Source organism: Pinus tabuliformis, chromosome 1_2, assembly GCF_031772625.1.
Source record: "Pinus tabuliformis cultivar Carrire ecotype Pingquan chromosome 1_2, CPIR1, whole genome shotgun sequence".
Taxonomy (NCBI): domain Eukaryota; kingdom Viridiplantae; phylum Streptophyta; class Pinopsida; order Pinales; family Pinaceae; genus Pinus; species Pinus tabuliformis.
In genome coordinates, this window is record NC_142298.1 from 860,885,758 (window position 1) to 860,913,543 (window position 27,786).

A 27,786-nucleotide genomic window follows, 5' to 3' on the forward strand; every position below is an offset into this window, starting at 1 on the left:
TTTAGTTAATTCCTTTCTAAGTCCATTGTTGAGAGTAGTCTTGTTTGATAATCCCAGATGTATTGTCTTGATAATTGAGTGGTCATATTTCTTGATACTTTTATGCTTTATTTCCCTTATTTGATGGTATTTTTCTTGTAAGGCTTCTATTTGAGATGGAACCTATCTAACATATTTTTATACAATTTCAGTAGAGGTTGAGGGAGGAATTGTCCACTACGGATTTTCCAACTACATCACAAAACCATGTTGTTGTGCAGATTGTTCTTTCAATTTGATTTCTAAATCTTCCACCTCAGCCTCCTCTTGAATCTTGGTCCTCTTTCCCGATTGTTGCTCTTCCATTTCAACATTTGATTATTTTGGAGTTGGCCTTTTTAAGATATTCTCCTTCAATGCAAGGGTTTCAATAGAAATTTATGGCTGACCTATAGTTCTATTTGAAGTTTGATCTTGTAGTAGTTGACTATTGGTCCAAATATCACTGATTTGCTAATTTCTGAAACTTTGATCTATTGTCATGAATGTAAGGCCTCGAACTAGCCTTCAACCTTCTATTTGAAATAATATGATGAGGATCATACTGCCATTCTTCTCCTTTATTGAAATTTAGTTCTTTCATCATATTTTCTATTTTTTCCAGAGCTTGTATAGTGTTAACAATGAAGGGTCCCATTGCTTTCTTAAGCTTGAAAATATATTCTTTATGCCTTGGAACAAAGTTTATTTGGTAAAGATTTAAAATATATCTTATAAACTCCAAGGAAAAAATTCTCAATGGAAATAAGACTAGGATGTGGTAGGGTTTTACTTCTGCTCCATATAACTTGATCTCTATGTAATCTTCAAATAAAAACTATTCACCCACTCATGTGTCCACACTGAGCTATAAATACTCTTTTATTTCAGGAAAAATTCTAGGAGGAATTTTATCATTCAATATGGTGAAGACAACAAACATAAAATAGGACAAGAATTGGGACAAGCCTTCATTTTTCTCCTTCTTTCTGATTATATTTGTCAAGACAATTATTGATTTCAATTATCTTTTTGCATATAACATATTCAAACCAAGATGACTGAACTTGGATGCATGCAGATATAAAAATAGATGGACTAGATATGAAGGATATCTAAAATATCTCGTGTTCTAGAAATGTTGAAATTGAAAGTTGATTGACTGAGCCAAGTAAGTGAGAATATCTATGGTAATTATATGCTACATCATCAAACTGAGAAAAACTAAGGCCTTTTTATTCACAGTTTCAGTATTATCCTCTACAAGGACAAAAAGAACGATGACCAATGTTTGCTGGGAAATCCCAAAGAATAAAGTTAGAGGATAATGAGCAGCTGTCTGGGGAATTCGGGACCCAGAGGAAAATATTTGTTTGAATAAATTTTATTTATCACTTTGGGGGAAGCTTTATAAATGTGAAGCAGGGTTTAATAAATGAATTGGTGTAATTTTTCAGGGGCGAGGAATTGAAAAAAATTACGAATACGCTCAAGGGTAACTTGAAAAACATTTTCACCTTTTGCATAGACCATAAAGCCCTTTTGAGGAGAACAAAGGAAGCTTCTAAGCAGATGACAAACTTAGGAAAATTATAGACAAAGGGAAAATTATATGATATAGTCATAAAAATTTGAATCAACACCCAAGATCATAAATATCAGATTCTTGGTCAAATAATGGAACTGTACTAGGCTTAATATTGGTGGGTCACGACTTGTTCATTTTAATCATCCTAAAATTCATGCAAAAAAACATGAGAATGAAAGAGAAAAAATTCAAGAATACCCAATGAGCTAGAGATTTATAGCTGAGTTGGAGGTAGTGGTGGTGCTAAAGACACTCTGGCAACTCAAACAAACAACTAGTTCAATCATTAATTGTGTGAAAACAATGACTGGAAGACAAACACAAAACCCCCTTTTAAGTTTCAAACTTTGGTGGGATTAGGTATTCTAATAGTCTTTGGATGACGTCAAACTAGTGTGAGAATGGCATATGATGCTACCTCATCATCCAAAGTGTACCATTACGTGGATGACTTACGATGTGGCAGGCTCACTTTATGGGCTCACTTGATACATGGACTATGTCAAGCCTACGAGTCGGCGAATGGCATGTGACGAGTTGGGTGAGCGCGCTTCTAGTTAAAGGCGATGAGTCGGTGAGCAGGCACATTGGTTGTGACGAAAGGTTGTGACAATGGGACGAGTTGGAGGAGCGACGAGCTGGGGCGGTCGGTTAAAGGCACCCGGGGCACGAGCGCGACGAGCCAATGAAGGAGTCGAAAAACCGAAAGTATAGAAATTTGGCTAAGTATGCGACTTTGTGAAGGTGAACTTATATCATGTGAAGTTGGGCATGTGGACCCGGCGGGGCTGCGGTGTGGGTGAGCCGACATGAAGTGTGGGCGAGTTAGCCGAATTGGTAGGTCGGCCTAGGTAGGCAGACCCATGAACAATCTGTGGGGAAGCATATGAATAGGTAAATGCCATGGAGGGAGAAATCAATCAAGTGGGATCAACACATAAGTTCAAACATCAAGTGCGAAGTCCAAGGGAGTTGGATGAGCTGAGAAGGTGGGCGAGCGAACAAGGTAAGGTGCAGGTGGCTTTTGATCGCAACACCGAACCAAGGAGCTGAGGACGCATAATTCGGTTATTACAGGGCGTAGGTTGGGCACTCTACCCGACGGGTGAGTCAAGCTGAATAGGAAAACTGAGTAAGGGCGGGCGACCTGCGGAGGGTGTGCTGCACACCGATGAGTTGGGTTGAACGAACAACGGGTCTGCAGTTGGAACGGTGAAGTTTACAGTGTGGTGCGATCGTGGAACAAGATTGTGGTCTGCAGTCGTAACTCTGGAAGGGTGAACGGAAGTGTGGGCGAGTGTCGGAATGATGGGTAAGGTTACGGGTGAGCGTTAGGTGGATGACACGCCGTGGGCACGAGCTGAACCAGACTGCATGATAGGCGAGTTTTGCTAAACGACGACAGACAGTAGAACCGACGGGCGACAAGTTGGTGCGGAGGGTGGCTCGGGGGTGGGCACCTTTGCCCGACGAGTTGGGTGACCTGAACCCGCAAGGGTGGGCGTCCCTGAATGACTGTTCGAGCAGGGATGCACGGTGCATGCCGAGTTGTGTATTTTGACTGATATTGTGATAAGGAAGTTGGGGTTCCTCTCCAAAGACTGTAACTATATATTTTGTAAAGATTATTATTATCATTGTGGGCAGACTCATATTCAGGGAGTTTCCCCTCCTGTTAAATATTGTATCCGCTGTGCATATGTGTAAATGATAATGATGATGAAAGAAGATTAAATTGAATGTTTCCACTGTGTTATGAATGTTGATACTTATAAAGTGAAAAATAAACTAAGTATGAAAGGTTAGGCGTAGTCCACACTTGAAAGTATTGTTGAAAAGAAATCAGGTGGTGGTGCCGCACATGCCTATGAGTGGTTTAAAGACTACCGCCAAGATAGGGGCATGACAGACTGTTGCGTGCGAGTTGGAGCGGCATACATGATGAGTTGTGTTGGCTTGATGGGGCCTGACCCAGGTTCAGAGTTAATTAGCCAAACAAATCCCTACACTACTAGACCTTTCGGCATCAGCCCGCAGTGCGCGAACTGAAGTCTCACTCGAAGCAGTATGGGGGGATGCTGGAACCAAGTTTCCGCACCCTTGAGATGTCTGATGTGTCGATTTAGTCCAACTGTGCCTACCTTTGTGCAGGTCACTTTGCGCACTATTCTAACTTGTGAGACCCTCGCGATCTGTTGTGATCGTCTTTTGCATAGCCTTACCAGGGTTCAGATGCTTTCGCGCTACCAAGGCAACGATCTATGCTATTTCCCCAAGTTACGCCACATATCTTACTTATCTTCTTACAAATGTTAGTTAACTTCGCATAAACAGATACTTTATCTCACATTCCCTTAATCTACACAGTTATGTATGTTCGCGCATCATATAAACAACATAAATGAAATTTATACCCAATATATTCAATGCAGAAAACATGAAATAATTACACAGAATTGATACGAAAACTTCTCTTTATTAATGCTCCACTGGTTACAGACTCGACTCGCCCTACGCACTCAGCTGCAGGGGTCTGCGCACTCAACTGCGGACTACTAGGCCTCTACGCACTCATCTGCAGAGCCTTCTCCTACTCTATGACCCAAAGACTCAACTTTACACTTAGACCTTCTGCTATGGTTATATTCCATGATCATTACTTCAATTAGATGTCTCAACTACTTAGAGCCTCGCTCTATTTATACAATCCCATGGTCCGTGGACCAAGGGTAGATCTCTAAAGCCGACATTACATTACAAAATTGAGGGCATATAACCCTATGATTCATTTACAACTTCACGCTCCGTGCCCACAAAATGTGGATTCTTTACATCGGATTTACAATTTTTAGCCAAAATCTGGGCTTTAAGCCCCAAAAATTTCCTTGGGGGATCCCGCATCCAACAACCCCCCAACACAAACATCATGACTCGCCCTCGAGTCACTTTGTTAGTGCAGAGATCTTTGTGCGGAGACCTCCCAACTCTGCCTAGACTGTTGCAAGATCGGCAGCGCACTGAGCGGCTGCCTGTTACACTTCCTGTACGCATTGTTTAGATACCACGGTAGCTGAACTGCTGCCCTGAATATGTTCCTGTGTACCTTGCATCTGCGCGAGCTTTGCTTCAATGGAGGCTGTAATGACGAAGGCCTCATCGATCCATGGTTGTATGCGCGCATTCAATAAAACTTCCTTGTGTCGAGCAGCGTCCACCTGCTCCTTGAGTGCTTTTGCCTGTTGCATCTGCACGAGGCTATGTGTAAGGGCCATCGTCTGCATGGTCCCTTTTATTTCATCATACTGCTGTTGTAGCTCGTGCGCCTCTGTTTCTAGGCGTTGTATATTCGGGTCCTCCTTTAGAGTGGTGAGGACCTCGAACGATTCTTCAAATAGCTTGGTACAATCCTTCACTGCACTGTTGACCTCCGTTATTCCTACTGTAATGGTGCTGGCGTGTTGTTCCTTCACCTCTGGTGGAGTTGAAGGCTGCGCCTTCAATTACAACTCAGCTATCTGAAGGTTCATCTCCAGCTGAACCTTCGCCATCTCTTCCTTCGCCTTGCGCACCCCTGCTACTAGTTTCTGGATGCGTGACTCTGGTGGTTCCTCTGCTTGGATGGCCAGCTCCGGGACCATCTCACAGGATTCGTTGACCACCTGCAATAGCTGTCTATTCTGTGTCACGACCTCGTCGTGCTACAGGTTCAATTGTTCAATATTAATTCGATGCTTGCTCATCACTTGGAGTGCGCAACCCTCCCTGGCCCACAGTTCTGTAGTCACTCCATCCTACAGAACATAGAGCGTCTCCCGAGGGAGCGCAACCATGTTTATTCAAACTCCCTTTAGCGCACTTACCATAGGCATATCGGCCTAGTTTTCTATAACCAGTGCTCCCTCTGGCAGCACTATAGTGTTGGTCATGCGGGTGTGCAACATTTCCTCAGTCGCGGCCATGTCTACTGTGAGGCTGGTTGATAGAGTACCAGCCTAAGGAGTGTGCACCTGCAACTCATGTATCTGTGCCCGGAGGGTCCCCAACACCATTTGGTTTTCCTCCGTGAACTGTTGGAGGGTGTCAGCGGTGACGTCCTGCACCATTTCCCCTATGTCATAGAGATCCCCCTCAGTGAGTGTGATTGGGTCGAAAGAATTCTTGGAGGCCTTCGACTTCTTCCACGGCCCCACCTGCTCTCTCGAGCGCTGTTGCTTTAGCTGTGTTGATGTTATCTATGGATCCACACCACCTTCCTCTGTTTCTGTCTCCTATTTGGGCGAAGACAACTTTCCTCCCTCATGCTCCTTCTCTGTTGCCTTTTGTTGTTCTTCTGCTGCCTTCGCAGTGTCTCGTGCCTCTTGTGCCTTCGTTGATGCTGCTTCATTCCATTGCTTCTCTGCCAACTGCGCCATCCGCAGTTTTTCCTCCTCCTTCTTCCTCTACGCGGCAGCCTTCTCTGCTTCCACTGCGGAGTTGGCTGGAGTGCGCCACTCTGGCGGCCACGACTCAAGCGCGGCGAATATGACATCGTCCATCGCCAGGTAAGGTAGCTCATTCCATTTCTTCGTGGGGTCCTTGCACGCCCTGATATACACATGATGAAAGTACGCCTTGAACTCCATGAAGCTCTGTAGACTGTTATAGACAGTGGGCGATAACCGTGGCTTGTGGTTAATCCCCATTCTGATGTTCATCTCCATGAAAACCCATAATATTTTGTTGTCTCTGATCCTCTGTGCATCTTTACTTGCCCACTGCGAAGAGTTATTCGCTGCCTCTGGAAGATCCTGCACAATCGTTTGGAACTAGCTGTCCTCACGAAATTCCCAAGCCACTAGCACTATAGACCGAAGAAGCCATGCATAGTGGAAAGTCTTCCCCTATTTTTCGAGGAACTCTTTGCACAAGTAATTCGCCCAGTTAAACTAGACCCCCTCTGCGCATTGCGCGGCAAGTGCAACCACTGGCGTGGGCACCTCATCCACGCGGCACTTCCGCATAACCTTCCCAGCCAGTATCTGTGTTGCGACTTTGACCGCAGCGTTGTTTATGCTGGAGATTGCATATCCTCTCTTCTTCTTCTCCAACTTGAATTTCTTCTTCATGGCCTCCGCGATGGCCAAATCGTCACTTTTACCTTCCGAGATATTCGCTGGGTCCTCCCCCTTGCAAGGGAGTCAGGTAATTTTGTGAATTAGATGATCCATGATGGGGATAGGCTCCTCCAGCCACAAACACCCATCATGCACCAAGCAAAGCAGCTGCCTAATGACAAAAATAGTCACTGGGGCGCGATGGTAATGCGGCACCCAGAGCAGGTTTAACAATCCTACTTTATCTACTCCTCACAACCACTTGTGCGGTTCCAACTCTATGACTCCTACCGGTGTGTTTTTCTTCTGGTGCATTAGCTGCGTAGTTGCCAAATGTGGGAATTTCTCGTGGTCCGCGAGATCCCAGTCTTCAAATTTTAGAACTGGCACCCATCCCAAGTGCGCTCCGTAAAAAATGATGTCATCAGGGAGCAGTGGAGTCTGCAGAGAGCTCTTGCTCTCATCTAGGAACTTGGGTACCCTTGCTTTCGCCTTCCATGGAGGAATATACGCGGGCAACCTGGTCAGAGGGTTCGCACCTTGGGTTTCTTCCTCCATTTCTTCGTCCTCTTCCTCTACCAGGATTTCTTCAAAGTTTTCTTCCTCCTCATTGGCTTCCAAATTGATCGCCTTCCCCGTTTCTTCCATGGTGAGCCTCATCCTTAACAGATTCCTGGGGGACACGCAGACCAGTACCATAGGCCGCTTATCTTTCTTGGGTCTCGGTGTGCGCAACGATTTAGGGATTTCTGCGACTATCCTAGCACTTTATGGGGCTTCTCCTACTGTTATGGCCTGTGCGGCCTCCTCAACGGTCATCTCTCCAATATCCATGGCTTCCTCTGGCGCGGTTATACTGTTGTTCCACAATTCTCTTAATGGGTCAGGTAAGTGCTCAAACAATGCCTTTGATTTCAAAAGATCGAACAAATCAGGGTTCATGAATCTCTAAGTGTGCAATAGCTCAATTCTCAAATGGCCAAGTGTTGTTTGCTGGGGAGCGCTTTGCAATTTATAACGCCTTTTGAATTCGAATTCGATCGTTCCCCCCAAATCCAGTCCATTAATGCTCCCTTGGCGACAAATTTTCCCAAATCTAGCCCATAAAGTTCGCCTAAAATGCCTGCCATCTGCTCCATTTGCTCTCAAACCAAGGATCACATCGTGAATAGTGACTATAACGGTCACTTTCCAGCCAACCTGCGCGGCATCGCAACTACCCTCGCGCTGTCGCGGACCTTGTGACACCTCGCTACTACGCGCAGTTCTGACATCGCGCAGCTCCCGGGCAGAGTAGTTTATAGTCCCGCGCCTCCTCTCAGGTGCCTGGAGTGCTAAGACTGTGCTTCCCTTTGCTATTCAGATGGCTGGGCCACTTGTGTATGGATTCAAATGACTACCATTTACTTTTCCTAGGAAGAGTTCGCCATTTAATTTCACCAACTGCACCGCGCCACCATCTGTGATTTCCTTAATAACATACGGTCCCATCCAATGCATTAAACTAGTAAACTCTCGGCGGTAGTCCCCAAGTCTGTTAATGTAATCGAGCTCATCCTGCTCTATCACCATGGTCATTCTACCAAGAAAGTCCTTTATTCCTTCCTCCAGTTTCTTGACTTCTGCTTCCGCCATGGTGCTTTTCTCCCTCAATCGAACTCTTTCATCCATGATTTCTTGGAGCCTAAGATCAGCCTGTCGGATCTCTTCATCGAATCCCAACTATTCTTCTTCGAGCTCTTCTAACTGCATGATCCTCTCCTCCAGGGCTCCGCGGTCCGTCATACTTGTGAGCACTGCTATGCGCAGACTAGGCACAATATATTCCATCGGCATTACGACTTCCACTCCATAGACAAGCCTAAAAGGCGTCTGTCCCATCACTTTCTTTCATGTCGTCCTATAATCCCATAATACTCTGGGTACGTGCAGGTCCCAATCACTTCGCTGTGCATTACATACCTTGTTCAGCACCTTGCATACCTTATTGAACGCTTCCGCATGGATAACCTTCTGTGCGATCATTCTTCCTACATATTGTTTTTCCAGCCTGAAGATCCATTTGCACATCTGCCCCCCCAACACACGCTTATTTACCATACCTCTTAGCGCGGAGTTCATCTGCATCCGCGTAGGTTGTTTTTCATATGCCTGCACCCATCTGGCTAGATGTGCACGCGGACCATCTTGCCCATTGTATTTATCTGTCAATCGTACTCTAGGCTTCCCAAACCATGTGCACATCATTCTTCTACATTCGCGCCAGTCGGTCAAAGCTTCCTTTCTACGTAGCCCACCACCTTGCGGGTGTAGCACACAATACCCAGTTCAAGGCATGTAAGCGTTGCTTTTTCGGAACTTCCCTTTCAAGTTTGTCTGAGAAGGCATCTACCTCACTTAACCCATCATAAATAGGCAGATCTCTCACTTTTGTCGATATGCAGCGCGTGACCTTGTCATCATATTATAATTATGCGTGGTTACCTCGTGTAACTGGTTCTGCCATTGCTCTATCTCCTCATCAGAATCCGACGTACAAGAGATTTCGTGCTCCCATGAAATCCGCAGTGGGATTTACCTAGTCTTGTTCTCACGCGGTTATCTTGTAGATGCAATCCAAGTCATGATCGCTTTCATAGTCATGTATCGGCTTTGTATAACGTGATCCTTCAGCAGGGTCCAAGGGTATAACTACGCATAGAGACTTCTTCTCAAAAATCATCTTGCGCTTCTTCAGATTAATCACCCCATTCATGTCAGTGGCCTAATCAATTCCTAAAAGCGCAGGGTAGGGATTACTGCCATCAACCATCTCTATTACTTCAAATTCTGTTAGCATGCTTTCTCCCTCAATATCCATGGTGATTCCTTGCAATTGCCCCATGGGTATTATTTTCTTCTGGTTCGCCATTCACAGTTGAATAGGAGACCACTGCAGCGTAGGTCTCCCCATTTTCTCCCATGTCTGCTTCGGCAGAATGTTCGCATCCGATCCTAAATCCAGAATTACTTGGTCCATCTCATATTCTCCAATCTACGCGGTTAGCCTCATTTCTCTTCCCGTTCTTATCTTATGCTTTCCAATCTTCCGGACTACGCGCAGTTCTCCTAGCGCGGTCCCAACGCATTTGTTAATGAGTTCTTGTAATCCTTTTATAGCCTTACTGTCGCGTAGTAACTTCGTGCATGTTTCCAGGAATGTTGTGAGCATAGATGGGTCCATCTCCGGCTCTGGTCTATATTTGCTTCCTGAAGTGGAGGCATCAGTGAAACTCTTCTTAGCTTCCATGAAGGTTTCCTTAGTGCGCTCCAAATCAAACTCCGCTTCTTTTGTCAAAGCTTTGCGAACCCAGGTACTATTGTCTGGCTATTTGCCTTTGTCATCTCCTGTCGCAATTCCAATTCGCAGCACAATGTTCACATTTGGATCTTCCTAGCGCGGCTCAGACCTCATCATTTGCAGGTCCTGAGTCGGGGGAGGCGATAGTGCTCCTTTGTCGCGAATCCTAGCTATTAGCATAGGACAATCTTCTGTCTCATGATCAAACAAGGTACAATACAAACATGACAGACGTCTTGGGTTCATACAATCACTGGCATAATGTCTTGTCCCTCCACAATTGTGGCATATCAACTAACCGCGACCTCTTCCAGGTCCTCCTCCACCTCGGCCTCGTCTGGCCCGTGAAAGCCGGTTCGCGCCACTCCTGCTTTCTGGTCTAGGGGCTGTGATTCGGCCTGAAATCTGTAGGTGGGAGTTCTATCCATCATCAATTCATAGCTTTTACAAGTGCACTCATCGTGTCTAATCGACCTACAAAAGTTATATAACAACTATTGTGAATTCTGTGTGTACTTCTGTAACAAATGGCAGTTGTTTGTAGCATGCTTTCCACCTATTTGACAAATCACGCACCACAAAGCAGGCACCGCGCTAGGTCCTACTTGTGCTTTTGGCCTTAACGACATCAATCCTACTCCCGCAAGGTAATTTGTGAACATCGGGCAGTGGTCCTTATCATGACCCTGACCCTTGCATTTTATGCACCACACCTCTTCGTGCACTTCTAATCGAGCTGTCCTATCCTGTTTCAGACTCTCCATATCAAGACATAAGTTTTTCAACTGCACATGGATCTGTTGAACTCCTAAGTTGGGATCCTACATTGGGGTTTCATGTAGCCTCATCGTGATATCTAAGGCCTCTTCCTGAGTCGTTAGCTTCTGCTATGATAGCGCACTCCTCAAATGTGGTGTTAGCGATGCTACAAACCATTCACGGTGTTGTCCATCCATTAGATTCATGTTAGCTTTGTGAATCGTACACTTCAGCCTCTGATCCAGCTCCTAAGGAGTCTCGCCTGGTAGCATCGTGATCTCTTTGAATCCAATGATCGACTGTGGTTCATACTTTCGACCTGCTAAATTCCTTATTTAGCGCAATTTGGATATCCATGATTCCCACATTCGGATTATCATTTGAGTGCTTAATGTACCAAGTCAGCGCGCGATCCTGCAGAGTGCTAACCAATGTCACTTTCTTTATATTGTCATCTGTAACTCCCTGTGCTTCCCATACGGCTCTTACCACGAACCAAAATTGGTTCGGATCTTCATTTCCCAATCCTCTGAACACATGCAACTTTATTGTGCTTGCCATATTGAATTGCTGTGGTGGCGGAGGTGGTACGGGCGAAGATGGAGGTGATGGTGGTGAAGCTAGTGGTGGTGTGGGTGGGGTTGGTATTCGTGGAATTCTTTGCCTTATCAAATGGATCACACTTTGCAGAGAGACCTTCGCGAGTTCTTCCTCGCCCCCTCGCGGAGGTGAAATCAAGGGGCTATTCTCTGGTCCCTTACTCCCTTCATTTCTGTAATTTTTTCCACTTCACATAGCCCCGAACATCAATGTAACTGCATAATCCGCTTTTCACACAATAGCATTTTAATCCAAGTATTGAGAGCTTTTACGTACTTACCTCGCGGACCTTTGAGAAAGCATCGCTCTGCCTCGCTATAGCTGACTAAAGTGTCTACTGCGAACTTAGTAATGGATCCTCCTATAATCTGATCGAGCTAATGATCAACAACGCGCACGATCTTGTCTTTCGATGCTTCTGATTTGCGCACCAACTCCGGGGTCCACACAATAGGACTATCGAGCTTCCACCTTCCTTGGCTATCCGCTAGCTTCGTGATCCACTTGTACAACTCAATAGGGAAAGATACAAAGAAGATTTCATGGATCTATGTGTACAGGTAGCAATATAACTACTCTTCTTTTGTCAGTCGCGAATTCTTGTTCTCTTACGTCGCGAACTCGTGAATTATCCTATCCAACCAGCCTTAAATTTCCTTCTTAGTTGGATTCCAATGATACGACATCGGACAACTCTATGCAGATTCCGGTCCCAGCAATGGAACCATTTGTTGGCTTGATGGGGCATGAACTAGGTTCATAGTTAATTAGCCAAACAAATCCCTACACTACTGGCCCTTTCAGAATCAACCTGTGTTGCGCAGACTAAAGTCTCACCCGAAGCAGTATGGGGGGATTCTGGAACCAAGTTTCTGCACCCTTGAGATGTCTGATGTGTTGATTTAGTCCAATTGTGCCTACCTTCGCACACTGTTCTAACCTGTGAGACCCTCACGATCTGTTATGATCATCTTTCGCACAACCCTAACCAGGGTTGAGATGCTTTCGCGCTACTAAGGCAGTGATCTGTGCTATTTCCCCAAGTTACGCCACGTATCTTACTTATCTTCTTACAAATGTTAGTTAACTTTGCGTAAACAGATACTTTATCTCACATTCCCTTAATCTACATAGTTATGTATGTTCACACATCATATAAACAACAGAAATGCAATTTATACCTAATATATTCAATGCAGAAAACAAGAAATAATTACACATAATTGATACGAAAACTTCTCTTTATTAATGCTCCACTAGTTACAGACTCAACTCGCCCTGCGCACTTAGCTACAGGGGTCCGCACACTCAGTTGCGGACTACTAGGCCTCTGCGCACTCAGTTGCAGAGCCTTCTCCTACTCTACGACCCAAAGACTCAACTTTACACTTAGACCTTCTGCTATGCTTCTATTCCATGATCATTACTTGAATTAGATGTCTCAACTACTTAGAGCCTCACTCTATTTATGCAATTCCATGGTCCGCGGACCATGGATAGATCTCTAAAGCCGACATTACATTACAAAATTTAGGGCGGATAACGCTATGATTCATTTACAACTTCGCGCTCCGCGCCCACAAAATGCGGAGTCTTTACATTAGATTTACAATTTTTAACCAAAATCTGGGCTTTAAGCCCCAAAACTTTCCTTGGGGGATCCCGCACCCAACAAGTTGGCATATGGTTTTTTGAAACTATAAACCACCATGTGAGTCCCTCCTTTGGTGGTTTTGGATTGATGGAAGAAGGATCTTGCTTTTGATATTGACGATAGATCTCAAGATAAGCAGTATTCCCCAAACAATGCAACACAAGGCCTCATACCCCTTTAAACTCCGATACGGTGAGGGCCCCCTCCTCTTGTCCAATGATGATGACTGTGTATGTGTCTAGTGATTACGCTATGGACTTGTACACTTTTTAAGCTTTAATATTTTGGTAGGACAGGCCCACTTTCATATAGTTTATGAGTGTGGTTGGAACCTAGAAAGTGTTAGCTCATGACATAATAATATAAACTTCTGAAATGCCCTTTTTATTTTTCTTTGATTTGTTTTTGAATTTCTTTCTTTTTCATATACAAAATTCTCTTTTTTTGTTTTTGTTTTTTTTTTTCTTTTCAATTTTTTTTTACATATATAAGATAAAGGAAAAATATTTGCGCTATAACATTGGCTCCACCCGAGGATTACATTTTGGAAAAAAATGGTAAGAACCACAGATTAGCGCCTTCACCTCAGGCATGGAGTCATATTGTAGTGAATGGAATGAAATTAAAAATAAACATGCTGATACTTACAATGGTCACATTGATATATACAATGAATGAAAATAGATGATCTGATAATGGAAGTAATGCTTTAGGTACTACCCATTTACAGGTAGTTGCAGTAGCTTACCATCCAAGTTTTCCAACAGAAAAGTATTGTCGTCTTTGACTTCTGCAACTTTTAAAGGTCCAAACCAAAAAGCATTGAACTTTCCATGTTTTACTTTGTATTCTTTCATGTCATCCCATTTTAACACTAAATATCCTTGTTTAAATGATCTATACTTCACTCTGTGATAAAAAAAATCTACTTCATTTTCTCTTGGTATTTTTATAAGTTCTACTTCACCTGTTCCCTTTCCTCCTGCAATTCTATCAACTCATTCATCCTTCTTATTAGATAATTTGGCTCTTCTTCCACATATTTCAACAAATTAGCTACAGGCAAAGCTATCTGACGAGGATACAAAGATGAAGTACCATATACTAATTAAAATGAATTTTCCTATTGATATTTTTGTTGTTATCCTATTTTCCCACATAGCATATGTTAGCTGAGTATCCCAATTCTTTTTGTTATCAATAAGGGTATTTTTGATAATTCTGATTAGGATCTTATTAGATGACTCAACCAAGCCATGTCCTTGTGGGTAACATGTGGAGGAGTGGAAGAGGATAATGTTGTAATTATGGGAAAAATTGATCATCTTTGTTGACTTAAAGGTTTGTGCATTATCATTGACTAATTTTCTTGGGAACCCAGTATCAGTTGCTGACTTAGTGGGGATAACTTCTACCCACTTGGAGAAATAATTTGTGGTGGTCAGGATCCATTTATGCTTCCCATTAGACATAGGATGAATTTCACTGATGAAGTTCAAACCCCATTAGATAAAGGGAGCATCTACTGAAACAAGAATTAATGGAAAAGGAGGAAGCTTTTGTTTACTAGAAAAGACTTGACACTTATTACAAGCTATGCCTTTGAGATTCACCTTTCCAAATAGCTTAGGCTACTAAAATCCTGCCCTCAGAATCTTATAAGTTGTCACTCTCCAAGCGTGGTGTCCTCCACATATCCCAACATGAAACTCTTATATAATATTTGAATTTTTCTGCTTATTCAAAGTATTGAGAAATGGCAACAAGAAATTCCAGTTTAATGTGTCCTTGAATTAAACTGAGAATTAAAATCGAATTCTATTCTCATAGCAACTTGTACATAGTTAATTAACTTTAATTAACTTAATTAGCTTGGGAATTTCGAGTTGGAAGTATTTTTGTAGTCATGTATATGTTCTCCCTAAGTTTTAGGGGTCCAATATGAGTTTAAATTGAGTTAGAAATTAGATCACTCAGTTTACTGAGTTAAGTTAAGTTAAATTTAATTTCAAATCGTTTTTGGAACTAATAGAGGACTAACAATCAAATGGTGCACTGGTGCATCCACAAGTGTTACTCCAATTTACTGAAGTTTTCCTCATGAGAAACTCATGCATGTTAGTTCAGAGTAAGACCCAGTTGAGACTAGAGTGCAGGGACAATGTACTATCAATGGTATTATTTAATGGAGTGAAAATATCATGCATGCATTAGAGATTGATCCTATGTTTATATTGCGTAGTTTTGGAAGCATGAATTCCCTTTAAATACGGGCTATTCATCCTAGGAATTACGTAAGAGATTAGGAGCTTGGAGAGTTGCATAATTGGATAAGTGTTGGCCAAGAGTTAGCTTGTGAGCTGAGAGAGTTGAGCATACTTGTGCGAAATTATTCTAGTGATAACAAGCTTTGTATCTTCACTCATATTTCTGATATATGCAATACATATAGTGGGGTTTTGAGCAGTGGCTTTCCCCAGATACATCTTGTGTTATGTGCCATTGATTTGTCTTCTTCTTGTTCATATTGTTTTCATTGATCTATTGGATTCCACTGGTTGAAAATAGAAATAGATTCTTGTTATGTGCTTTAGTACATTTCATAAGCTTGTGAATCTACAGGATTTTCTACACAAACACAAAAGTAGAATTCCAATAGGATCCCTCCAATACAAATTACCATTAGAAATACAATACCTCATAGCTTAACAACTTTAAAAAGTTAAATTTAGATCTGTATACCTCTATAGGGAACTAAAGATATAATAAATAGGAGTCAATATCTTTATACCAAGGTGAACAAATATATTTATATTTAATTTTCAAATGAGAGTCATGCAACATTTTTTCATTACCTGTATGTTGAGACTGTCCTTCTCCATTGCTTGTGTTCAACTCCGAAGAAACTCCAAAACATTTGATAATAAATTTGTTCCCATCAATTTAAATTTTGGTTCAATGAGAATTTTGGCAAGACCCTATCCTTTTACCAACTTGTTCAACTTGATATCCATATCATACTCCAAAATTTTCGCTATCCAACACCCTCACTTTCTTTCACTATCATCTTGGGTGAGGACTTCTTTAACCATGCTGATATGCACATATGTTATGACCCTGGAATGTAGGATATAGGTTTTGAACACTTTCAATGCTTTAGCTAGAGCATAAGCCTTCTTTTCTAGGATATCATAGTTATGCTCAATACTCTTTGTACTCTAATGAAGAAGTTTATTGGTTGTTCTTTTCCCTCATCATTTATTATTAACAACACAACGACAATAATAGTATCCATTGGAAGGGAAAATATCAAAAATAGTTTATTATAGTCGGGACTTACCAGAACTATTGCTTCACCCAAATCATTTTTAATTTCTAAGAAAGATGTATTTCTTTTGGTGTCCATTTCACTTCCTTATCTTTTTGAAACATATCAGTAATTTCTTTGACAATCTCTACATAATCGGAGAAGAATCTTCTTAGAAAAATAAATTTTCCAAGGAAAGCTTGTATCTCCTTCTTATTCCTTGGTAAAAATATATTATTAACTATTTCCACTCTTTTGGGATCAATTTATCCTTCTTTAGAGATGACCTGGCCTAATAATTTTCCTTCTTTCAAGGGAAACTGAGAATTTTTAAGATTAAGAGATAAACCATATCTCCTGCACTTCTCAATTGTCTAGTGCAGATGTTCCAAATGTTCTTCATCAGATTCATAGAAGACAGTTATATCATTAAGGTATATCAACACAAATTTGTGCTTTTCACCCATGAAAGCAATGTCCATAGCTCGTTGGAATGTCGTTGCTACGTTCATGGGTCCAAAGGGATTTTTTGCGTACATAAATGTGCCCCATGGTGTTGTAAATGTCATTTTCTTCTGGTCTTCTAGATGAACAACAATTTGGTTATAACTAGAGAACCCATCAATAATGGACATCTTGGATGAACCCACTAATTTTTGCAATATGAAATCCATCTTGGGAAGAGGATGTTTGTCTTTCAATGATGCCTTGTTCAGGTTCTAAAGTCCACACACAATCTTATCTCTCTATTATTTTTTCTCACAAGTAAAAGATTTGCTATCCATTTCGAGTATCTTAGGGGAACTATAATTTTGTCTTCAAAAATATTTTTCATCTCTTTCTCAATTTATGACAACATTATAGGATTTATATTCCTCAATTTTTTCTTATATGGCTTTACACCAGGCTTTAATGGAATTTTATGTTGAATGATTTCAATATTATAAGTCTTAAGATCCTCATAATTCCAGATAAATACATTAAAATATTGTTTTAAAAGTCAACACAATTTTCTTTAAAATCCTTGGGTATCCCCTTTACTAACTTGATAAATTTAGGCTCTTGTTCCATGCCAATATTGCAGTCTTCTATATTTTCCTCTTCAGGTTGTTCTGTAATTTTAACTGGTATATCATTTGCATCAAAAATATTTTCTAGAGGACAAGACCTATAGGAATAATATTTGTTTTCCACTGCAGGATTTTATGATCTGCAATAATGTCTTCCCATTGAGGTTTCATATCCTTAACTTCTAATTCCTGATCTTTATTTTTCTCCTCTTGATCAACCCATGAGGCTGCAAACTCTTCAATTATCTCCATGAAATACTTCACCTTTTCTTCATCCTCAAACACTTGCCAATATTTGATATTATTACGTATGGAGGGTCAATATCTAATTTCCACTTCTGCCTCAAATGAGGGTTTTGGGGAGGTCTAAAAATACTGGCATAAACAACTAGAGAGTCTACAAGCATGTTTTGATCCCTAGGCAGGAAGTTAATATTAAATTCTTGGAAGAAGTTTTCAATTAAATACCAAACCTTAATTCTGTAGCATCACAATTTGGGATGCTTAGTTTGTGTTAGCCTCGCTCTCACATAAAAACAATAATAAGTCCAAAAATATTCAAAATAATTAAAATTGTGAAACTTGGATTGATTCCTACCTATCTATTCTAGAATAGGTTAGTTCCTCAAACTAGGGAGTTTGTTCAGGTCTAGTTGGTTGAGAGATTCTCTCCAATTAGTTAGGCTCCTAGATTAGTGTGGTTGAGATATTTACTCAACCAAAGTGATTGTGTTACACACTATCTTAAGACATTCTCTTGATATATTTATATTTGTATCATTATCATTATTTTGTATGAAAGGAATTCAATAGAGGGAAGCTTGTGAAGCCTTTCCCCATGTTTATGTCTTTGATATTATATTATATTTTTAGTTTAATACCTTCATTTGGTATCAGAGCACAGGTTGGAGTTGAATCTTTGTTGTGGTTGAACTGAAGGTGGTGGACTGTGTGTGAACCAATGGCATGATTGTTGTGTCCACAGGAGTTGAATCTGTGTTGTGGCTAATTGAAGGTGGTGGACTGTGTGTGAGCCAAGGGCATGATTGTTGTGTCCATTCAGTCTCTGCCAACAGTTAGAAAGCGGGCCATCCATCCTTCTTGATTGTGGAAGACCGGATTGAGAAGACATGCGTGGAGCTGTGGATTGATTCTGTGCAAGTCGAGAGGCAACTTCCGCAGAGCAGATTCCAGCGATTGACACAGATTTCAAGTTTGTTGATTTAAAAGAGGGCCGATTATCTTAATTTTATGAAGACCAAGAATTATTTCAAAGGGTGCTTTACAATTGGTAAACTATGCCTGATTATTTTGCCAAAAGGCCTAATTTCATCAAATGTTATCTTTTTTTCTCCAAATCAGAAGGTTGGGCATGAGTTCCGGCCAGTGAACTAATTTGAGCTGACTTGATCTAGCCATAGAATGTATTGCTGCTCAGAACGAAATCTACAACGCAGGCAAAGAGTGAAGTTTTGAGCCAACATTATTATTGAACTAAATATTTGCTTTTTTAGAACATAATTAATTTTGTGATGGAAGTTTTTATTATGGTCGTAAGACAGGGACATAATGAGACTAAGATATATAGTTCAATGGGCCGAAAGCATTAGTGGACAAAGATCAGATCCTTCATCGTGTGGAAATATTTTTCATTTGAAGCCGAGTCATTCTGCTACTTTGTGACGGATACAAGTTCTTAATTACAAGAGAGGTTGTCGTTTCATGCAGCAGAATTTGAAGGTTGATTTTTTATTTGTCTAAGTTATACACAAAATCATTGTGGAAGCCCAAAGTTATCATACGGTAGGGATCAATTTGGAAGGCTGAATCCCTTTGCTATTGTTTTGGTGAAGCTCTCTTCAATTCTGGATGTGTTCCTGAGATTGGAATCGCAGAAAATTGGAAGGCCGAGACTTACAGCCTTGAACGAAATCAATTTTATCCGCTGCGAACCATGTTGCTGCTCCCAATGAATCGAGGGTCTTAGGATGGTTCAAAAATTTCAGTGACATGAGTTTTCTAGAGGCTGAGTCATCATCAAGGAGAGGCCAAGAACAATCAAAGAGGTAAGAAATTGTGGCATTGAATTTACAAATTTTCCTAAAAGTGCAAAACATGTTGATAGAGCATGTGTTAAATTCCTAGGAACTTGGGTTCCTTCATAAACCTCCATTGTTTGGCTTTATCAGTTGATAATGAGTGGGTGTTGAATCAAGTGAATTGGTGTATGAGGTAGCAATGGCCGTGGGTTTTCTAGGCTTAATTCCCACCGTCATTTTTGTTGGAGGTACTACACACCTAGGACCTTTATTACTGGCACATGCAGACACTTAGTTAGAGCATTCACTGACATGCAAGGCTTCAACATTGGAATCTTCACCAGATTGGCACCTTTGACTTTCCATGCATGCATGGGACTACATGTAAGATCCTTTTTGCATGATTTACTCCCTGATTTGCTCCTCCTTTCACTCCGCAACTGGCTAGTTCTCTCTGGAACTTGCTGTAGGTGTCGAGTCCTCTCATTGATCACCACTATGGCGCATTATCTTGGGATCTTCACCCAGTGATGTATATTAGTTGACTATCATGTAGTATATCATGAGCATTGTAACCTATTTTCTATTAATTCTTTTTGTTCTTTCAATTTTTTTAGTGTTTTTGCTCTGCAAAGCTGTGTGTTCAACCTTTATTAGCTAGATTCATCTGTGCAGGTTTTCTAACACATTTACATGGTATCAGAGCCCACAGGTTTCTAGATAAAAGGTGCACAAGTACTTTATTTTGCATGTATTATAGCTGGGAGATCGAAGATCGACAGAAAAATGGAGTTTCCCAAAGCATCAATCCTAACACCGTACAACTATCATGAATGGAAGGACCAAATGGGTCGATACCTTCATCAGAAAGGGTTGTATAGGATTACCATGGCTACAGAAGTGGAACCCACTTCAGCCATAGAGAAATCCAATTACCTCAACTGCATGGATGAGGCCCATGGATCCATATGCATGTGCATCTCCCCAGAGTTGCAGTTTCATCTATCTACCTACAGTACTCCCAATGAGATTTGGAAAAACGTTGAAGAACTCTACAGGAAACATGATGAGAAGAAAGGACATCTGCTCGAAGTGGAGCTGCTCTCATTGGATCCACGAAACTATGATAAACTTCTTCACCAAATATAATGATCTATTGCTGCAACTCAAGGGTTGTGGAATTGACAAATCCAAGGAGGAGAGTCGCCAAGTTCTCTCCATTATGTCAAAGCTCAAACCAGAATACTTCGTCTTTGTGTCTACATTTCATTCAGTAAGGCTCGCAACAGGTAAATCCTACACTATGCCTTCTCTCAAAGAGTACATGGAGTCCCTCATTTTTGAGAAAGATAAACTCATTGGCATGGGGAAAATCAAACCTCCAAAAGTGCATGCACTTGCTGTGCATGATGGTAGCCACAATAAAAATCACAGATCTGATTCAAATCAAAAAAATTAACAGCAAAAAGACAAGGGAAAAGCGCATTCCCATCCAAAGAAGGAATGGTACACCAAGCCCTTCAATGACTCCTCCGGCTCCAGAAATGAGAAAGGGAAGAAAGGAGACAAATGCACCTACTGTCATCGAGGATTCCAGATGGAATCCTTTTGCATGAAGAAACAAATTGACCAAATGGCAAAATCCTTCAGAAGCACAACATCGGGGACCACATCCCTCAGGGTGCCAAGAAGAAAACTAAAGATGCGCTACATGGGAAAGGTAACAATTTTCATGCTTTAGTTGCAATTAACTCTTCCCTTGATGCATGGATTATAAATTCGGGTGCATCACATCATATGGCTGCTGCAAAGGAAGTCTATTCCTCTTTGGATGCATGCAAAGGACCTCCCATCCTCATGGGAGATGACTCACCTATTGAGGTCACTGGAAAAGGTAGAGTGGAACTTTTACACGGAAGCTTTGAAGACGTGCTTCATGTTCCAAAACTTTCAGTAAACCTACTTTCAGTTTATCAGATCAATCATTCCAGCACCTGAAAGAGAGTGGAATTCACTCCAGATGCAGTGAACATATATGACCTACATAGTAGATCCAAAATTGCAACCGGTGAGGTAAACAATGGAGCTAGACTGTATACATTTTCTGAATTTATTGAATCTGAATCCTCCTTATTGCTTGCACATGCTGATGATAGTAGTAGGCTTTGGCACGAGAGGTTTGGTCACTTAAATTACAGGTATATGCAGCAGTTAAGAAAGCATGAGATGGTGGAAGGCTTGCCAAATATCAGTTTCTCCAAAGGAGTTTGTGAAGGGTGTGTCTTTGACAAACATCCTAGAGAAAAGTTTGACACCGGCAAGACTCACAGAGCATTCTCTCCTCTAGATCTGATCCATAGTGATCTCATGGGGCTTTTTCCTCATCCTTCCATAAAAAAATCAAGGTATGTTCTTACATTTATTGATGATTTCTCACTGTATACTTGGGTGTATCTTCTCAGGGCCAAATTTGAAGTTTTTGCGCACTTTGAAGATTTCAAAGCACTAGTTGAGACACAGTCAGAGAGAAAGATCAAAGTCCTTAGTATAGACAATGGAGGGGAATATGTTAACATAGCACTTCAGAACCTTTGCCTTGAGTCCAGCATACAGTTGTAGCACACAGTTCCATACACTCCGCAATAGAACGGAGTTGCTGAGAGAAAGAACCGATCTCTCAAAGAGATGGCTTCCTGCATGCTGCATGCTAAGTCACTACCTCATAAGCTATGGGCTGAAGCACTTAATTGCGCTAACTACATCCAGAACAGATCTTCTCATAGATCTGTCAAGAATCAGCCCCCCTTTGAGGCTTGGAGCGGCACTAAACCGGAGGTCACCCACTTTTGTGTTCTCGTATCCTGAGCATGGGCCAGGATCCCCTCTAAAAAGAGGAAATCTCTTGATCCACAGACAACTGAGTGCATCTTTGTTGGATACCCTGATGGTGTGAAGGGATACTGACTCCTGATTTCCTCTACAGACAAGCTCATCATTGAGCGAAGTGTCCAATTTGAGGAATGTCTCTTGCATGCACCTCAATTTTCACATGCAGACACCTTTTATCTACCTCATGACCGAGCTGATGACTCAGTACACTCAGATGCAGATACAGAGCATAGATGCGGAGGTAGAGCATGCAGATGCAGTGACAAAGTCTTCAGATACAAATCCAATGCATGCATATGATGATCCACATCCAAGCCCAAATCGGTCTTCTAGCAATGAATCAACTTCCCCTGTCATAAATCAGAGAACAAGGAGCTTAAGTGAGATATATGCACAAGACCACCCAGCTGCTAGAAATGGTCTTGTGGGGGATAATTTTGATCCGCGGAGGACTAGCTCAGAGTTTATTAAGGCTTGTCTTGCCCTCACTACCATTAAACCAACGCCATCCTAGCATTGTCATTTGGTTCAGTCTTCTGATCCGCAGTCTTATGCTGAGGCTATTGGGCATCCCTCTTGGGAGTTCGCCATGGAGGAGGAGTACATCTCCCTCCTTGAGAACCAGTCCTGGGATCTGGTCCCTGTTCCTTCAGGAAGGAAACTTGTCTGATGCAAATGGGTCTACAGGACCAAGAGTGCCGCAGATGGGCAAATCACCAAACAGAAAGTCAGGCTAGTAGCCAAAGGCTTCCAGCAAGTGCATGGCATTGATTATGAGGAGACATTTGCTCCAGTAGAAAATATGGATTCCATACACCTTGCACCTGCCATTACGGCTGCCCAGGGGTGGGAAGTACATTAGATGGATGTGAAGAATGCCTTTCTTCACGGAGACCTATCTGAGGAGATCTACATGGAGCAACCACATGGTTTCATTCAGGATTCATCTTTGGTCTGCAGATTGAAGAAGTCTCTCTACGGCCTTAAGCAGGCCCTGAGAGCTTGGTATGCAAAGATGGATTCTTTTCTCTTATCACAAAACTTCGAAAGATGTAAGTCTGATCCGAATGTTTACATGCTCAGGACACATGACTCTCTTCTTATCTTAGTTTTGTATGTGGATGATCTCCTGATCACCGGCAGCTCGGCTTCAGCCATTGTTGCAGTCAAGAGGACCTTGCATGATAGGTTCTTGATGACAGACATGGGTCCATTACACTTCTTTCTTGGTCTTGAGATTAGCCAGGATGCCACAGGCATCAAACTCTCTTAGGCTAAGTATGCACGGGATCTCCTCGAGAGATTTCACATGACTGACTGCAAGCCAGCACCGACTCCTTTTCTGTCTGGGGTCCGCCTTGAGGATGGAAGTGACACTCCATTAGTTGACAATACTCTCTACTGATAGCTAGTGGGGAGCTTACTATACCTCACCCACTCCAGACCAAATCTCTCATATGCAGTAGGGGCAGTTTTCAGATACATGCAGGAGCCACATGAGCTACACTGGAAAGCTGCCAAGCACATCCTCCGATATGTGCAGGGCACCATCACCTTCAGGATTCACTATGCAGCATGCATTGCATTGAATCTCCTTGGCTTCACATATTCTGATTGGGCGGGCGACAACATTGATCACAAGTCCACCTCTGGATATTCACTCACTCTAGGGTCTAGCCCTATTTGTTGGTCGAGCAAGAAGCAGGCTACTATTGCTCTCTCTTCAGCTGAGGCCGAGTATAGAGGAGTAGTCAACATCACCATTCAGGCTCTGTGGCTATAACACTTCCTCACTGAGTTGGGCGTTCAGTTCCACCAACCCACTGTCATCTGGTGTGACAACCAAAGCACTCTCAAATTTTGCAGGGATCCAGTACAGCGGCAGTGGACGAAGCACATAGAGATACATATGCACTACATCAGAGACTTAGTACATGATCGGGTTATTGATTTGCAGTTCTTTCCTTCAGCAGAACAAACTGCAGACATCTTCACCAAGACATTAAATGAGCAAAAGTTTCACTCTTTGCACGATCGTCTTTGATTGAAGGACACAGTTGCTTAGAAACTGTCTTTTCTTTTGATTACATTGTATTTTGAGGGGGGGTTTTCCCACGAGGTTTTCCCTTTTTCATCAATTTTAGTACAAGTTGCACTATATTTTGGGTGACCTTTGGCCTTAGTTGCCAGGGCCCATTTTATATTTTTCCCCATACTAGTGTTTAGGGGGGGTGTTGGAGGTACTACACACCTAGGACCTTCATTACTGGCACATGCAGACACTTAGTTAGAGCATTCACTGACATGCAAGGCTTCAAAATTGGAATCTTCACTAGATTGGTGCCTTTGACTGTCCATGTATGCATGGGACTATATGCAAGATCCTTTTTGCATGATTTACTCCCTGATTTGCTCCTCCTTTTACTCTGCAATGGCTAGTTTTCTCTGGAACTTGTTATAGGTGTCGAGTCCTCTCATTGATCACCACTATGGCGCATTACCTTGGGATCTTCACCCAGTGATGCATATTAGTTGACTCTCATGTAGTATATCATGAGCATTGTAATCTATTTTCTGTTAATCAATAATTCTTTTTGTTCTTTCGATTTTTTAGTGTTTTTGCTCTCCAAAGCTGTGTGTTCAACTTTTACTAGCTAGATTCATATGTGCAGATTTTCTAACACATTTACAATTTTGGGCAAACCGAAATCTGGTGATGCACCCGTTGGCACATGTCTTCAATGTCCTTCATTGCCCCCTGCGGCTGCAGAGTGAACATGTAATAGTTGCCCTTTTCACGTTTCATGCTCTTAGTTGTGACTTCTGATCTAGTGGCTGTGTCAAAAAGCTTTAAGTTTTATTCAAAGAAATGCCCAGATCTACGCCGACCGATCACGAGGAAGTTCCCCATGAGTTTCTGCGTGGAATTATGGCATGTGGTGCGGATTTTCCTTCGAGATTTACAGTAGAGAACAACACATCGCAGTCAGAAAACATAATGAGCTTTAGACCCCTGCGTCGATGCTTCTGGAGAAGCCATCTGACCATTTTGCATTGAAACGATTCCGACATTGTGATATTTCAAGGTCTCATCTGTGACGTTACACTGAACGCTGAGTTGGAGCCTGCAAAATTACAAACATCCAACGCTAGTTATTTAGTCTCCACTACTTCATCAAGGCCGATGGCTTCTCTGAAGAGTAAATCAATGGTCTTCCTCTGAGATGAAATTTTGACAGCGGAATGCGTCTTTCTCGCTCAGAAATGTAGCGATACTTGCCTTCTTGTTGGCATCGTGTTTGTTTATTTTTATTGGTATTTACTCTATATACATTCTTGCTCTCTAATATTCAGGTGCCAAAGTAGCAACAAGTTTTTGCAGCAACGGATAAGTAGCTATGCATCATCCACTGCAGCCTCAGTCATGCTCATGCCTACTACAACGTTACAAAGACACAATAACTTAAACCACTGGATCGTCGCACCATTGGATTGTTGCAATTATTGCGTAGAACCTGTAAGTAGCGTTGGAAAGTTTGAAAGAGAGCACTCATGGCAACCTTCAAAGCCGGACCAGTCCACATACCAGAAAAGTTCATTAGACGGATCCACACATTGCTGGACCTTTCAACGCTTGGAAATAGTGATTTATAAATTCGAGTTTCTTTCCTCCATGGTTCATTCCAAAAAATAATATAATGACAAGGTATACAATTCTATGCACAAATTCCCAAGTGAATTTTCAACGCATGAAATTTAAAGTAAATGGTTTAAAGATTTTAACATGGAGCTCTCCTTTACATCAGTATAAAACAAAACCATTATAAAACAAAACCATTACTTTAGGTTCACAAAAAGGGAGACATAAGTAAATTGAAAAAGGTGTATTTTTTAATTATGAGTGATTTTTGGGAGAGATGAGTGGATAATATATATATATTTTATTTGGGAGTAATAGAGGTGAAGGTTGGGATTAATTTTGTAATAAGGTTGATGCTTTTAAAGATTTTGGATGAATAAGATGCATTACAATTATTTTTGAGAGATAAAGTGTCATTTTTTTTTGTAATTTGTAATTATGCAGTGATAAGTGTAAATTTTTGGAGTGAGTCAATCAAGTCCATTTCAAAGTCAAGTCAAAGTTGAGGTTATAGATTCTAAAGTTTAAAATTAAAGGAGCGTGATTGGTGTTACCCGACATTATTGTTGTAATGGGTGCATGATCGGTTGAACCCAACACCCAAGCTTTGAATTGATAGGGGGTCAATTAAGTTAAGTGAGTCAATCAATGCATTTTTCAATTCAAGTCATTAAATCATTGTAAAAATTCTCTTGGGTGCATTTTCGGTGGTATCTGACACCCTCATGCTATTGAAGCAAAATCAAGCGAGCTTGAATTCAAACATTCAACATTCAATTGTTAACACAAGTTCAAGCGAGCTTGAAAATGAAGCGATGTTCAAGCAAGGATCAAGCGAGCGAGTTCAAAAAATTAAGCAAGTTCAAGATCAAAGCAAGCGTGATAATCAATCGAGCGAGTACAAGTGAGCATGTCAAAGATCAACATGGGTAAAGGAGGAAAACGTTTTCAAAGTGTAGAGTTATAAATTAAAGAATTGAAAGAGTGCAATTGTGAATTACACAACACAATTGAAATGCTTGAGTGGAACTTAAAGCAAAATAAAAAATTAATCAATCAAATGACTAGCACATTAAAAGCAGCGAAAGATTTTCAAATTGAGCTCGATATGAAAAACAATTCATTAATGCGCTCCAGATTAAATTAAGTGAAAAGCAAGATTTACTAGATGCACAATGTATAGAGAAGATAGATGTAAGTTGTGACACAAAAGACCTCATCCAAACAACAAATGAAAGTTGTGACACAAATGATCTAATCCACCAAATTGATACAAGTTGTGACACAAATGATCTAATCCACCAGGTTGATGTAAGTTGCGACACAAATGATTTAATCCACCAGGTTGATGTAAGTTGCGACACAAATGATTTAATCCACCAAATTGATACAAGTTGTGACACAAATGATCTAATCCACCAGGTTGATGTAAGTTGCGACACAAATGATTTCATCTAGCTAGTTGTACTACTAAAGGATGCAACTAGTAGTAATGAAGATCTAAGTGAACCGTTTGATGCAACATGTGATACAATAGAAGTGATTGATGCTTAGTGTGATACAGATGATTTAATGAATCCAACACAGAATGTCAACAACAACAACAAATGTGAACAACAACAATAAAATGGTCTTTCCAAGAAAGTGATCAGACCTTGGGAATAAATTTCTTTCAACAAATATTGACATGGCTTGGGTTACAACAAAGAAAACACTTTTTATGTTCTAGATTTCTCGAAACTAGTTCATTTTGTAAGTGCCGATTTTCTAGAAAATGCTCAGAATCTTG